Source organism: Pleurodeles waltl, chromosome 7 (assembly GCF_031143425.1).
Source record: "Pleurodeles waltl isolate 20211129_DDA chromosome 7, aPleWal1.hap1.20221129, whole genome shotgun sequence".
NCBI lineage: Eukaryota > Metazoa > Chordata > Amphibia > Caudata > Salamandridae > Pleurodeles > Pleurodeles waltl.
The window spans coordinates 289849769-289866761 of record NC_090446.1 but is presented as its reverse complement, the minus strand read 5'-3'; the positions used below and the strand labels follow the sequence as shown (position 1 = coordinate 289866761).

The 16993-nt window shown below is 43.6% G+C and overlaps 1 protein-coding gene across 1 annotated transcript in view; it reads right to left on the bottom strand.

Moving 5' to 3' along the window:
- The window catches only part of LOC138304025 (BPI fold-containing family C protein-like), a 72215-nt gene extending 61031 nt beyond the window's left edge, over positions 1-11184 (bottom strand). The window contains exon 1 of the mRNA XM_069243678.1: positions 11113-11184. The gene's annotated coding sequence lies outside the window, so the exon portion shown is untranslated. The remainder of the gene's footprint in view (positions 1-11112) is intronic.
- Between the last annotated feature and the right edge of the window lie 5809 nt (positions 11185-16993).

Sequence of the window (16993 nt, the reverse complement as noted above, 5' to 3'; positions counted from 1 at the left end):
GTTTTGTGTCTCATTCACTGCATAAAGATGATGCAAGCAGAGACTGGGGGCCAGTCCATTGGAACTCAGAGGGGGGCTTGACCTTTGAGATGTCAGGCACGTAGGGACTGCACTGCCTCGGGCCTGGGTGGCTCAGGTGCAGTGATGTATTTTGGGTTCGGGTTTGTGTGCTGGAGCTACTCACGGTTGGACGGAGGATGCAGTCAGTGACTGGAAGTCCCGTCTTGCCAAACCCAAGGATGGTCTCAGCTTTTGGTGGTATCAGGACCACGTGAGTACCATAACCTCCCCCAGACTCTGGCCATGGGATGTGGATACAGAGGCACCTTGAGGGATTCTCTCTTTGTCTTGGGTTCTGCAGAAAGAGGGCAAGCAAGGCTGCTAGGCCACTCTTGATGTGGGCCTCACTGCCCCTGAAGTCCCTTGGTGTGCAGGTTGGTTTTACTCAGCATTGGTGACTGGACAAAACAAGCTTTGGCTGCTGGAAGAAGGGGTCTAGTACCCTGGATGTTGGTGCTGTGTGGCTCCGGTTAGTCCTGGCAGTCCCATACTTGGAGGGAGGATGGATCTACCCTGTAGGGGCTCAATTTCCTCTTCATTGGTGGCTGTTTTTTCAGTAGTCCCAGTAAGTGGCAGGATGGTGAACTGGACCTTGCTTCTTTTGTGCTCGCGGCTGTAGGGGAGTAGCTCCTCTACTCCAAGGGAGATTCTCTAGTGATTGGCAAAGCACTGGCAGCCCTCTGTGTTTCTTGGAATCTGCACAATGGCAGGACGAGTCTGTTTCTTTCACAGTGGTGGGGACAGGAGGCAAGCTATCAGTGTTGATGTCAAGTCAGTTGTTGCTCCTCTGCTCAAGGATCAGCACTCTTCCTCGTCTACTCCTTCACTTTGTCCATCAAAATTTGAAGTCCTAAAAACTAAATTTAGGGGCATTAAGTAGAGCGAAGGGTGGTAGCCAAAGGGCTACTTACCCCTGGGGTCACTACATCCCTTAGATGACCACTTCCTTTTGGGAGTGGGCATCACCCTGTCCCAGAATTCCTAATTCCACCACACACAAGATGGTGGAATTCCTAACTTCGTCTTCACTTCAGACTGGTTACCCTAGAAGTGTGTCCAGCCTGTCAGTGAAACACGCCTCATGCATAGCTAATTTTCCAGTCTATGCTGTTGCAAAATGGACCTCAGGGGGTTGCTTCTCTCAGGTCTGGGGGCAGTTGGGGGTTACATACCAAAGGCGGCAGGGACTTTGAAGTATGCAGATTTACTGGCCATCCTGTTGGAGAACGTGATAGCACCTCTTGCCAGAGCAGGCGCTGTTTCTGACCTCAGAGAGCAGAGGCTCTCACCTCCACGGGGTCCTCAAAAACGTATCTGTGGTGGCAGGCTGGTCGATAACAATCAGCCAGAGCAGCACACTAAGGGACGAGTAGGTTTTCAGGGGGCACCTTTAAGGTCCCCTCTGGGTGCATGTCACAATAAATCCTATATTGGCATCAGTATGGGTTTATTAAGACAAGGTGTTTGATACCAAACACTATAATTTTCCGTGCAGCCATCATGTAGCTGGGTCACTCATGATGACCGGTGTCCAGTACATGGGCTAAAGTGGCTGTCCGGCAATATCTAGGAATATAACTATACATCACAGGGGCATATCTGCTCATGCAGTCATGTCCTCCCATATATTATATTGCACCCTTCCTTATGGCTCCTAAGACCTGCTGTGGGGTGACTTACATCTAAGTCATGCAGTGACTTTGGCATGACACACAAATGTGCCCTGTCATGTTTTCACTCAGGGTTTGTTCACTGACACCCAGTCTGCGATGAGATATGCTGCAGTCTTTAGTATCCAAATCTCAAATTGTCTCAAATCTCAGGCTGATGAAACTGAATGATAAGTCAGAGATAGTTAAAAAAAACTTAACTTTTTATACAGGCTCATGAGTCTAACATATGAGTTCAAGCCACTCACAGGATCCATTCGAGAGTCACCCATTTGTTTAAGCAATTGCTTTAATGTATTGCCTATCCTATCATAGGACATGCATCAAAATTTGAGGGCTATTAGAATTAGTATTTGGCTTTCATAGAACACACATTCACATGAAAGCATCAAATGATTACAAAGCTGGTTAGTGGAAGGATACAGGTGGCCAAAGACCTGAACACATATTTCCTCCACATCAAGACTATCAAACAAATTCTTCAATTCTTTGACTTTCTCCTTTAGAAGCCAGTAAAAAGTTCCCACATCTAATCTCACCTGGGCAATGGTAATGCAATGTATTGAGTTGCACCAGAGCAATCTCTACACAGCCATCAGTTACCTCAAAATGCAGTCCCAGCCCTGCTTTATGGCCTCTCCCTCTGTGACCACTTCACACATATAGTGTTAGACCTGACATGCTTTAGGGTGGTCACCCCTAACCTTTTGCCTGCCTCCCTCCACTTTTTGGACTCTGTTTTTTCTGGCTCTTAGACTCTGCGCACTTTACCACTGCTAACCAGTGATAAAGTGCATTTGCTCTCTCCCTTTAAACATGGTAACCTTGGATCATACCCAATTGGACTATTTAATCTACTTATAAGTCCCTAGTAATATGCACTGGGTGTGCCTAGGACCTGTAGATTAAATGCTACTAGTGGGCCTGCAGCACTGGTTGTGCCACCCACTCAAGTAGCCCCTTTACTTTGTCCCAGGCCTGCCATTGCAAGGCCTGTGTGTGCAGTTTCACTGCCACTTCAACTTGGCATTTAAAAGTACTTGCCAAGCCTCAAGCTCCCCTTTTTCTACACATAAGTCACCTCTAATGTGTGCCCTAGGTAACCCCTAGAGCAGGGTGCTGTGTGGGTAAAAGGCAGGACAAGTACCTGTGTAGTTACATGTCCTGGTAGTGTAAAACTCCTAAATTTGTTTTTACACTACTGGGAGGCCTGCTCCCTTCATAGGCTAACATTGGGGCTGCCCTGAAACATTGTTGAAGTGACAGCTGCTGATCTGAAGTGAGTAGGAAGGTCATATTTTAAATGGCCAGAATGGTAATACAAAATCCTGCTGATTGTTGAAGTTGGATTTAATGTTACTATTTTAGAAATGCCACTTTTAGAAAGTGAGCATTTCTCTGCACTTAAATTTGTCTGTGCCTTACAATCCACGTCTGGCTAGGTTTAGTTGACAGCTCCTTGTGCATTCACTCAGACACACCCCAAACACAGGGTACTCAGCCTCACTTGCATACATCTGCATTTTGAATAGGTCTTCCTGTACTGGGAGGATGGAGGGCTGCTCTGACACAAAGGACTGCCACACCCCCTACTGGGACCCTGGCAGACAGGATTGAACTGAAAGGGGACCTGGTGAACTTCTAAGCCACTCTTTGAAGTCGCCCCCACTTCAAAGGCACATTTGGGTATTAAACAGTGCCTCTGCCCTACCTCATCAGACACTTGCTGGTGAAGAAACCTGAACCAGAAACTGCATCCTGCCAAGAAGAACTGCATGGCTGCTCAAAGGACTCACCTCCCTGCTTTCTACAAAGGAATGCTGCCTTGCTGTTGGCTTGCTGTCTTGCTGAAATCTTGTCTGGCTGTAAAAGTGCTCTCCAAGGGCTTGGATAGAGCTTGCCTCCTGAAGTCTCAGGACCAAAAAGACTTCTCTTTTTCATTTGGACTCTTCGTGCGCCGAAAATTGAAACGCACAGCTTGCTCCGAGGCAAACAAATCTCCGCACACCGATGCTGATCGACGTGACACCTTCTGGGCGACCGGAACTTCGATGCACGGCCTCGCAAGGACAACGCCGCCCGACTTCCAGAGGGAAATCGACGCGATGCCTGCCGTGAGAACGAAACTTCGACACACAGCCTCCTGGAACAACGTGCAGCCGGAAAACAAGCCGAAGAATCCACGCACAGACCCTGGGACATCTGGAAATCCCGCGAACCACAGAAAGAGACTGTTCGCGCGCTGGAAAACGACGCACGACTTCCCCGCATGAAAAATAACGACGCAAGTCCGTGTGTGCAGGGGAGAAATCGACGCACACACCATTTTTCCACATATCTCTTCTTCTGCGGCCCTTTGCAGGGATTTTCCACTTTAAACCAGGTACTTTGTGCTTGAAAGAGACTTTGTTTGCTTTTTAAAGACTTAAGACACTTTATATCACTTTTCAGTGATATCTTTACAATTTCACATTGCATCTTTATTCGTTTTGACCTGCAATTATCCAGATAAATATTATATATGTTTCTAAACACTGTGTGGTGTATTTGTGTGGTACTATATTGTGTTATTGTATGATTTATTGCACAAATACTTTAAACATTGCCTTCTAAGTTAAGCCTGACTGCTCGTGCCAAGCTACCGGAGGGTGGGCACAGGATAATTTTGGATTGTGTGTTACTTACCCTGACTAGAGTGAGGGTTCTTGCTTGGACAGAGGGTAACCTGACTGCCAACCAAAAACCCAATTTCTAACAGTGGGTACTTTGCTATTTGCTCTACCTTTACAACAGACTACTCATCAAACCCACAGTGAACACAGAGCCTTCTAAGGTAAATCTCCTAATTTCCCGGCAGCAAAGTTTAAATCCTATCATCAGGGAGCCCTCCCAGATTGCTTTAATCCATGTATTCAGGATTTGCACTGCCACTTGTGATGGTCTTGATTTTTCAATGACAGCAGTAGAAACACGGAATGTGCTTCTTCTCAATTTTCATCAAGAATCCAATTTTATGAACTTAGGTAGCAGCTGAAAACCTAGCTTTCCATTCAAACATTTGTGTGTTGTTGCTTGATTCAGGGCCATCCAGATTGTCTGATGTAGGCTTCACCTGCTTTGTTGCTTCTATCAGTTTTTAATTATTAATATTCAATATCATTCTTTGTTCCAAATCAAAAAGGCACTAATTTAACTTGTCTGTATATTGGCCACCTCCCGTTTTTACCAAAATAAGTTCCTGATATAACTGATTTTAGAAAGTAGAGTTCAGTTTCTACTTTCCTAAAAACCAAGATGGAGAGGTCTCTGCAACGGGCAAGAGCTTTCTTATGCTTTCTCTCTGTTTCTTTTACGTGCATTCTCTTTTTCTCCCACTCATTCTCTTTCCTTTGCCTCTTATGTATCCCTCACCTGATTGTTGTCAAGGAAAAGTAATGGTCCAGTCAGTACAAGGAGACTTTCTCTCCATCAGGCTGAAGGGCTAGTAGTCTGCCAGGTCCTTGTGACAAGAATAGAACTATCACTAGGGCAGATCATCACTGGAAGGTTACTTCTGGGCTGGTAAATTGCACCATTCAAAGTTTTTTACTCAAAACATTTTTAGCCTTCTAGTTTTCAAAATTCTCCAGTTTGGCAAGTTCGGATCCAGAAGTCGGCAAAAGCACATAAAACTCAGATTTTTCATCATCAGGTTTTAGACGAAGTCTTCAGTTTGTGCACCAAAGAATGATTGTGCAGCCACCTCACTAAGGCCCCAACTTTTAACTCTAAATTTGTAACTTTTTTATTTCAATATCATTCAGTGAATCAAATCTGGATGCTGTAGCCAGGCAGGGCTCCAAAATACTGGATACCATCAATGTGAGATCCTGCTGAAGCTTTTTTCTACTTGGCAAATGTTCTGTGCTGGTTGACTTGAAATACTTGTTTTCCTAGGGTGCACTCTCCTTAGAAGCCTATCCTGGTCACCTGTCCCAGAAATATCAAGAGGTCACGTAGCACAGCACAGACAGTAAAGTTGCTTTGCGTTGCATGAAAGGGAGAGAAAAGAGCAGCACCATATCCACTACGGTGTGGCTCTGTTCTTGTCACTCCCTGAGCTGTTGCACTTTAGGCAACCGTGAGCCAAAGCAGACATCCTGCACCAAGTGCAAGGGTGTCAGGGCTGTCCTAAGTAAAGGTTTGTAAGGGCAGGGGGGCATTCCATTACAAATCCTTAGTTGTAAGGCTTTTCCCACTTTGTGTGTGTCCTGCACAATGCAACACATGGGACAAGAGGGAAAAACCTGGAGAAATAAAAACATTTCTTCTGATTGCTTATGTTTCATGGAGGCATGGTATTTTGATGCAAACCCCAGTCTACAATTACTTGTAGAGAGGGATTTGTATCAAACATCATGAAGGGCTGAATGAGAATGCCCAAGGTCTACTCGTGCTCTACCCATGGAATGCCTCCTGGAAACAAAGTCATACAGGGCAGCCCATTGCACAACTTTGCATTACTTTGAGTTTTTATTCAACGCAAATCCCTACCAGCATTGAATGGTAAATACCGCCTGAGCACTTTGCATGAGCTTTTCTGTTACAAAAGTAATGCACACCTGCCTGATACAAAGCATTTGTAAATCAAAGCTCTGGAGTTTCAAAAGGCCTCAAACATTTCTTTGTGATGGGGACATCAGTCCTGCTATATCCTATCACCCTCAAGTCCCCAGAGAACGCTTAGAGGCACCTAGCTTCTTGCCAGACAGAGCTCTCTCAAAGTTGAGCTCCATCAGGGTAGCCATAATGTCCTCTGCCTTTTGCATCCATCTAACAGAGAGCAGTTCCAGTTCATGGGTGCTAGCAGTCTTTCTTCTCCAGAAGTCAGGCAGAATTGTGTTTTTCTTCCAGGTCCAGGAATATTCAGAGGAGGTAGACGTGTAGTCCTTTTCTTATTCTGTGCACTATGAATTGTTTGCAGAATTCCTTAATTCAGTCCTGTGAACTTTCACATCGAATGTGCAGCATTCTCTTTTTACCTCTACTTCAAACCTTCCCAGCCAGCCTCATTTAATATTAAACTAGCCTTTTTTTCTCTGTTGGAGTCTGGTATTACCTTTCATAAACACACACATTGAAATGAGGGAATCTCCTCTCTCCTTGAGCTGTAATCAGTTTTTGTTCTTCAGTGGAGACATAAAACTGTCTGACACAACTGGGAATGAATGGTTTCCATTCATTCGTGTGACCATCACTTAGAACCTCAACCTCAAAGGAAGATCTGCTGTGACTGTCCTTTATATTGACATCGGTTCCTGATTTGCTCGATAAGTGGACACAGTTGACAGCACAGTAGCCACCCCACTCCCTGAGACAGATGTATTGTCCTACTGGAGGGAGTTGATGACAGTTCTTCTGGGATAAGTATTACAGTCTAAAGAGTTGGGTTGTCAGTATAACAGGTTATAATTTAGTTTTCTCTCTTGCAGCACAAAATAACTTTTTAAAAGTTGAATTTCCAATATATTTATCAAAAATCAACTTTCACAAAAGAATTCGAATTTAACAGCAAATAAAAAGAGCTTTAAAATATTTGGCTGCCTTTTTAGCAGGCTGGGTTGTAAGAATTGATTTTTATTCATATTCAAGCCTGTTCAAGGAAATGGTGTTTCGCCTTTACAGGCACAAATACCAGTTTGTCACTGTTCATTGTGTGGATATATTATTCCTTCCTTACTATTTTGTTTGTCCTAGTAGTATATAATTATAGCTACAAGGCAAACTAATATATAAAAGTAGGTTATCTATGTAGCAAAACATTTTTCCTTGTTATGTGTCACTCCAGTTGCTTTACCAACAGCCAGCCAAAGCACGATGATGATCTCCGGAACCATACATATCAATCTTACATGTCAGTGGTGGATAGAGAAACTGCATCCCACATGCCACTTTACGATTTCATGGCACGGGTGAGTTTTCTGTTCCAACTTTGCAGGTCCTAACTTGGAAGTTAAATAGGTTTATTCGATACAAACAACATGCAAGTGCATGTTTAGGGGGAAAGCACATGCTGTGTCACTGATTAGACCGACATGGTGCTCAGGTTCCTCGAACTAGCAAAACCATACAATAAATGTCGAGGTACTGCTGGAAAATAATATATTTTCATAAAACCGGTCGTCCACTAGTTAATTCCAGAAACAGGTAGCAAGATAGAAACGTGGTTTTCGGTTAAAACCCGGTTGAAAAGTCCTTCCACAAGTGTCCCATTAATAATGCTCACCATTTACGCGCACTGGCTACTCACATGAATGATCAGTCCATCTACATTTGCCTTGTTATACCGTTAATCGCCGAGGCGTGGCTGGAGGAGACCATAAACTTTCCACTCTGGAGTAATCCCTGATACCCACATCACTCTGAGGGTGAATAGAGTTATTGGGCAATGTAGAGGGGGTAGCAACTACCTACAAGCATGCTATGAAAGTTCAGCCATACTGATCAGATTTAAGGATGTAAATACATGGTCACTCATAATGAGTAGTCACTTCATTTTGAGACAGTTTATTATGGAAGTGCCCAGCGCATTCGGAATTACGAGAACTTCATGAATTAAGTGGATCTCTTATTTTACCCCGAGATTTTGTCTGATGCCTGCGCTGAAATCTTCAGAGGAATGTCTGGGTTGAATGAATATTCATAGTGGGAATTTGAATCAGAACTATAGTCTTCTTCAGTACTTCCACATTTCTTGGGTGTCTCGGAGTTCATCTCATAATGGACTATCTTGTCCCTTCTGTCTGGTTACTATTAGCCCTGGTTTAATTACTTCGAGGGTAGTCAAGTTACCCAGGACACTCGGAATGACGATAATGTCTAAAGTAAACCTGTCAGCAACTGAGAGGTGACCTTTATAGTTGTGTTTTATCACACCCGAAAAATATTGGAATTGAAGAACAGTCTGTTGGATGTCCGACCTTTGACTTTGTAATCAAAGTTGTCCTTGTGATGATTTTGACATTAGAATCTTGGAGTTCCAGAATAGTAATGATGCCAAAGTCTGTCAGGCAGTGGATGGATTGGATTTTTCCAAACAATCTTTATTGGTCCCTCATGGTAAAGAGTGATTTTTGCAGGGTGCTTACTTCTGGCCCCTTAGGTAGTTCAAGTTACCGCATGAATGAAATGCTGGACTGGACTGATAATAATTCTGCTTTCTTTCTTACAGCTCAAAGATAAGCTGAAAAGAACAATTTATAGACCATCGACATCTCCTGTATCAGCTATAGAGGTCTGGATCCCCTTCATATAAAGCGTAGTTGAGTGAGACAAGCCCCACTAGTGGGGATGTAAAAAGAATGATAAAATGACATAATGATGCCCTTTTTTCCATTTGTGGAATAATATGGCTCTTTGAAAACTAACATGAAACAGAGGAAAAAGAAATCTAATGTATGGTTTACACAGCATACCAACAAACATCAAAAGTGGCAAGAAGACATTAGTCATATAATCTTAGTCCGAAAGACGGGACAGAGAAAATACAAGGGAGCAATCTTCGTGCCAAAAAAGAATATTTAGCCGCTAGAATAAATAACTCCCAACAATTCTTCTAAGAAACCATTTAGAACAGTGGTTCCCAACCTGTGGTCCGGGGACCACTGATGGTCCGCAAAGCCTCTTCAGGGGGTCCTCGACTGCTTTAAAAAATTAAATATTATTAGCAGATTAGGTCCCCAGCGTTTAGTAATGACTCAGTAGAGGATCCCCAGATTTCAATAAAGATTCAGTGGGGGTCCCTGGGGTCCAGTAATTATAAAATGGGGTTCCACAGAAGTCAAAAGGTTGGGAACCTCTGATTTAGAATACTGAAGGAGCTTTCTGTCCCGTTTGCAGATGTCAACATTCCAGATCCACCAAAAGGGTGGTATTATTCAAAATAAAGATATTTTAAGTAAAAATACAATCTGACATGTTAGAGCGATTATCAGCCCTTAGAAGAATCATGATACCTTGACTATGGTACATGTGTACTTTATAATAGCAAACGCAGTGTGCCTGAAGGCACAAACCCGTTCCTGCAATGAGTGCATGAACGAGAAGGGGACTGGCTGTAGAGTCCGCCGGTCGCCTTTCAATGTGCAGCTGGCAACTGGCTTGAATTTCAAATTAGCCTGCATAGGAATGAGGCGGGGATGGGACTGGGGAGGGAGATTGCTGCCAGAACCACCCTACAGCAACTATAATGTATGGGGAAATTGTAAAAAAGTAACATTAATATTAAACTTGAGACTCACATACGGATAATGACAGGTAGAAATTGAGGATGAAGCAGGGTAGCATTAGAGGACGAAAAGATTAAACAGAAATGTATACCGAGTATCATTTTTAATTGAACGATATGGCTCCCGGAAAGTTGCCATATTACTAAGTGCTTCTATATTATTTGAACCTGATATTTGAAAAGGAAGAAACGGATGCATACAAACAGCCTAGTAGATATTTCTGGACAACTTTGGAATTACATTTTCCATACATTATGAGTAATCCCTGTAAGCGAGGTTACCTGATTTACTGCCCCACACTGATTCAGTACCATGTCAAAAGTATTTCAGGAACATTACAAAAGTAGCTGGGTACAAGAAATGTGTGTGTACGTATACGCTGATATAAAAAAATAAACTATTATATGGTGCGCAAATGAGCCAAAGTTGTGCAAAGTGATGCAAAGCATTGTGCCGATTTATTTATCATTATAAAAGTCCGCAGACAGTGCAAATTTGAACAGAGCCGCACGAGTGCCTGTGAAAACCTTAGAAAATAACAAAGTGAATGTCCAAGTTAAAGCTTATGAAAGAAATGTCAGAAATTACTTAATAATGATGAAAACTGTCCATTAAACTGTTATTATCACTTATATGTAACAAACTAAAGAGATCTGAAGAGATGTGGGTTACATTTACTCATTATGTAGACATTGTTGTTCTATATAGTTGCGTAGTATTTCTAAAAGTGCTGTATGTGCCGGTGCCTTGTCTGCTGCGGAGGTATGAATGTATGCTTCTGACCATGATATATCCTTAATAATGTGAAATATTCACAGTGATGTAATGCAGCAGTTGTAGAGCACGTCATACCCCTAAAACAGGAAAGAAACTGGGATGTCAAGCAAACAGCGACTCTTTTGTACATGTAGAGCGTGGATTTCCGTTGTTGAATGTTTGGTGTTGATGGTGAGGTTCGGAGGTCCTCTCCAATCATATTTTGATGATAAGGAAAACAAATAGTGCGGTGAAGTTGTAAAACACCTTTCACACTAGCTCACTATAGCATGCCTAACATGCACACCACATTAGAAACGAGAGAGAGAATGCTGATAACAGTGCAGTGCTGCTCCTACCTGAAAATGATGTCTTGGTCCCAGGTCCTTGCAAAAACAACCTCGGACTTCCTTGCTTGAACAGGACTGAGAAGGGAGTCTGAGTGCTTGATAGATATACAGGTCACAAAGGAATCTGGGCAGAGCAGGGTGTAACTATGCTAATGATAATTATTGCTCTTTGACAAAGGGTGTGGAAATAGGTGATCGGGAAGAAGAGAATTTGGGATAGTGACGTGGCAGAGTACATGAGGCAGAGGATTTATGAGGTGAAGGCCTCTCTGTAGGATGCAGGAGGCCAAAGCAAATACAGGAAATTGACACGATGATGTGAATACCTCATCAAAAATATTGTAAATACAGGGAATGGATGTATGCACTTGTAAACACATGTTCAGTTGAGGTTGATTCTCCGACTGTCTCCTACAGACTTGTAATTGAGGGAATGTTTAATGTGCGACAAGCTATACACAACTTGAAAAACCAGAAATCTCTTCAGTCTTTGATTCAGTCCAAAAGCAATAGCACTTCACATTGTCTGGCACATGTTGTTGTTTTACAAAATAACCCACTGGTGTGGTTAATGATACAAGTGTAAGCTCTCTGGTGTGGTATGGCATCAAAAAGTTGACCATGAGATGCTGTTGTCTTTATGCACGTGAGCCCCATTGCAAATGGCCCGTTAATTATTCTGGTAATTATGGCCCCTGGAAATACCAGTCAGAACGGTAACTCTGGAGGCTTGAAAAGTATCACTATGAGTTGGTTCCTCAAGGTCCCTATAGGAATAGGGAATAAATGGAGAATTGGGTTTAACAGAATTGTTTCAAATGGTTCTATAGTATTCTTGCTCTGATTTTCACCCAAAGAGTTCATCTGATTTGAGCAGTCGGTATTCCCAGAGGAAAATGAATGGTGGCAGAAGTGTGTCTGTGTAAACTGTAGACCCGATGGGCTGGTCCGTTCTGCTACTGTGCCCATTGGGGATTACTGGTAACTCAAAATGAGGTCCATTTAGATAGAACTCCTCACACAGATCTAGGGGCATATTTAGAAGGAGCTTGTGCTGCCATTACAACATTTTTCGTTGCTCTGGTGGCGCATTCTTTGCTCCATATTTACAAAAAGATGCATTAGGCCCAATGCATATCTTTTTGAAGGCCTGCGTCGAACTTTTTTTGCAGCTGATCTGGCTGTGTCACACAACTTTAAATATATGGAAGGTAATCCAACGCAGAACTGACACAGTGATATTTACAAGTTTAAGGAAAAGTAACACATCATCGGCAAGCAGCACGCAGAGCCTGAAAGGCATCAAAATTCCTGAGCATCAGCTCCCCAGGTGTAAAAGATGACGCATTTGCCCTGGAATATAAACAGAACATACCCAAATCACTTTGGCGAGCTCAACTATGCCATGAAGGTGCTAATACTTGAGCAAGGAGCAGCAACAAGATCACCACCTCCACGTAGGCAGCGTAGGGGAAGAGAGCATATATACTATCATAGGATTACCCTCATTGATCTCAGGGAGGAGGAGGTTATCACCTACTACAGACACAGGAGGGAGGGAGTCCGTCATCCAGCTCCTGAACCAGATTGCACCAAAGTTGCAGCCAACATCACAGAGGTGCACCAACATACCACCGCAGGGCAAGCTGATATCAGTCCTCCACATGCTGGCATCTAGGTCACTCCGGACCACCACAGCCAGAGTGCCAGAGTGGCAGGAAACTCACATCCATTTTTTTTGCATTCCTACCGACTGTCCTAGATGTCATCATCAGGTTGACACCCCAGTACACCATCTTCCTCAAGACACAGCGGGAACAACTGGACACCTAACAAGGCTTTTATGCCATAGTTGGCTTCCCACATGTGTGGGGGTAATGGATTGCACACAGGTGCAACTGGTGGCTTCTACTACAACATCCAACCTGTACCGCAATAAGAAGCACACCTACTCAGTAAAAATACAGGGAATAGTGGACCATCTGTGGATGTTCTTCAGTGTGCTGGCAAAGTACCCATGGAGGGCTCATGATGCCTACATTTTCAATGAGCGTTTCCAGAATGGGAAATATGGGGGTGGCCTACTGTTGGTAAGTACATCTTAAGTACAGTGCATACCTATGAACAGTAAGTAATATATGATAAAATAGCCATCTCTGTGTTCGGTGACTAAGACAGTGCATATGTAGCAGGGGTGTGCCTCATACCCGCACCATACATCATGGCCCATGTGCAATACAACCCCACAAGTCACACATGTAAAGACCCACTGAGCCACTGTGTGTGCATTTCAATGGGGGAAAGATTCAGAGCAATGGAGTGCTTGGAAAAATGGTGTGTTGCATCATTGTGTGCAAAGAAGGGCTTCCATGTCTGTTGTCTGTGTGTCCAAATGTGACTCCCATGGTCATGGGGCATTCCATGTATCGAACACCAGGTAAACTGTGAATTCTCTTAAATCAATTGCCTTCCCCAGGTCATGTGTACTATGAGAACATTTCTTGAGTCATCCTAAACACTCTTGCCACCTATGTGTGGTTCATTATGAGGCCCACAGACATACACTATCAAGCCTCCAAGGGTTCATGATGTGCTAGAAGGTTGCCCCTCATGCACAAAGGACATATCTTACGAAATGCAGCCACACAATCACCATGTTGCAATTGTGACTGTCTTGGTGCTATGCAGCTTGAAAACTCAGGACCTTGCTGTATGGCCTAAAGTACGTGCTCACACTGCCCTTCCTCAGCGAGGCTGTGCTGATAATTTACTTGTTGTACTGTACAGTGCAACATTTCAACATTTCTGGGCCCTCGTGTTCTTTCAACATAGCTGGCCTAATGCGCACTGCAATGTGTAGACAATAGTGAACTACATTGACATGCACTCACTAATCTGTCCATGGCAGTAGCTACAGAACAACAGTAACTACTACTGTAATTTCTAAATCTGTGTGAAGGAATAGGACCACTTCATCTGCACCAGGTAACTAATTGAAAATAATGCATGTAGAAAGCCAGAAATGGCAAGTGTATCCCCTTTGCCAACACATTAGAGAAGTGTGAGATAAGTGTCTCATCAATGGCCTACTAACTCTCCAAATCAGTGAGGATTCACCTTTTTAATGCCAGTGCAAGAATTACTTTTAATTATTGATTATTAAGTGTATTACACATGCCAGGGTACTTGTATGTGTAGTACAGTGTCAGTAATAATAAATATGAATGAGCATGTGTGCCATCCAGTGTCAGTGTAAGTCGAATACTGGCAGAAACATGTATGAGTCATTTGGTACATATAACAGTCATGTACTTGAATGTTGATCAATCAGCCATCATGATCATTGACTGATTTTACTTTTCCTGTCTTTTTGGCTGACCAAGGATATGGTGTGCAGTCATGGGTCATGCGTCCATTTGCACATCCCCAGAAAGAGGCATATTGCAACTACAACCAAGCACTGGGTAGGGCCAGGGGAATTGACAAGAAGACCCTTTCAAGTTTGCAGTGGAGTACCTTAAGGGATCTTCAAACATGATTGTTCAATGTAAGTGGCAATCTTGCTGTGAATGGACACACAGCCCAAAACAGTTATTCCCATACTGTTGCACTGTGTGTGGAAGGTCTGCTACATGTATTATATGGGTGGTTATGTCAAACAATTGTGAGTAATCAAGGTGGTTTGGGGTCACACACTGATGCCAACCACTTACACACTCACCCTTGCACAATTTATTGTCACGGCAGTGTTGTTTGCTGGATAGTATACATGGAGGGGGCCCCTACCTGTGCTGTAACTTCATTCACCTGTACCCTAGACTGATTACTAATTGTTGCACTTCATGCTTGTGATCTCGGGTAACTACTTGCTAGTTTAGATGCATATGGGGTTCACAGAAAGTATTCCCTGTGACCTCTGCAGATTTGTCAATGGATCTGTGAAACACAATCTCCTTTACATAGTAGGTAGTATATTTAGGGTCAGCACATCCAGCATGGTCTACTTTGTCCAATCATCAACAGACATATAACACAAACGTTGACAACCTTTGCATTTATTTGCATCTGTGTAAATATGAAGAATCACAGTCACGGTTATTTCAGCAACAATCTCAATATGGATTTAGTGCAAAAGAATGTCCAGACAGAGTCCATGAAGGAGTATGTTTCATAAGAAATGTTGGGGGAGAAGAGTATTCCAGTGAGGAGGAGATCCTAATTGCAATTACAGAAGGGAGGCCACATTGACAGTCTGCACATTGATAAGAGAAACAGGTGGATAAACACAAAGTATACAGTGCCATTTGACAAGTGTGATGGGATGTTTTGCAGCACATGCCCAATGGGACACTGGGCAAGGGTCACAGACAAAGGTTACTGGGAAGCTCTCTGTCTGAAAGTGGGGAAATCTACTTCTTTCTCCTCTGCTGGGTGTTGTGCCTCCTATGCGAGTGGTGGTGTTTGTGCATGAGGCATCTGAGACACACACATCAGGGGCTGAATATGTGGCTCCCCTGTCTCAAGCAGCATTTGCCTGTGCCAACACGAAAAGCAGCACAGGGTTGAGAAGGGCCCGTTGGCTTGTCAGCACAGCAGCAATGTCACATTGGAAAGCACCCATTGTTGTAATATAGGAGTCCTGCTTCCGCTCCATAGATTGAAGCATGGTGCATATAGCTGCCAGCTGGGTGGCAACCCCACTGGTATCACATTTACAGGGCTGTTGATGTTGCCCCTGCTCATTACACCAGAAATGTCAGCCTGGGACTGTTCCAATCTCTGGAGTGGAGTGTAGGTGCCTCATTTTGCATCAGAGATGTCCTTATTAAGACTGAGGCACCTACGGACTCCCTCTAGGGTGCCCGCAATTGTCTCCAACCCTGCCTACACCTCATCCAACATCTTCTGTTGGACTCCTATGGCTTCGCGTAGAAATACGACCTGTAGGTCCTCGGAGTACAGAGCTGGCCTGGGACTTTCAGATGGGGTAAGTCTGATTGTAGACAGTTCTCATGGAGACCTGATGATGCTGACAGCCACTCCCACTCATGGAGAAGGTGAGACAATGTAATCCAGGATTTGCTAGAAGGTGTCATCTTCCATGGGGGGCAGGATGTCATTGCCAACAGGTTGGTTTTCCTGGACAGGCAGCTGGTCAAGAGAAGTTGTTACTCCCTCTGCAATAAAATGGATATATATCAATGTGGATAAATGCTAGATGTTGACAGTAGTTATCTGGCTGGCATACAGTATTTATCCATTCACTTTCAAATCAACAATAATGCGTTGCACCTATGTGACTTGTATGTATTATGGGGAAGTTGCACTGTAGTTGCCTTTCACATGGCAGTATCTGTGCATTGTTCACATGTCACTGTGTGACAAGGGTTTGTGTCTGTTTGTGGCATACCACACATTACAACATAGTTTGCTGGCCTGCTGCTCCTGTGCGAATATGTTGATGTAAGGTACATAACCAGCATTGTGATTGGCACTTCTTTACATGATGGCTTGGCCTAAAGTTTTTTCATGTATTCACAGCACAACTGCACACATTACACCAACTTTGTCCCAAGTCAACAGTGTACCCAGCATTCCCATTACCCGTGGCCACCATTCAGGACACAGCTCCAGTGAAAGTGAACAGCGTTTGTTGATGTATTCATTTTGATCTTGAGGTCATCCTTAAGCACGCTTCATCATGGCAGTCTGCCTTGTTGTGCTGTCCAGCATGCACTTTGTGCATTCATGTAGCCACATTTCATATCAGTCATGCATCCACACTATTCTACACAGCTAACCACCTGCTACACTGCAGGAATGTGTACGTGAACGTACCTACCATGGGTGTGCTATCTGTCTAAACAGTGGCCAGTGTGTGCAAACTCTG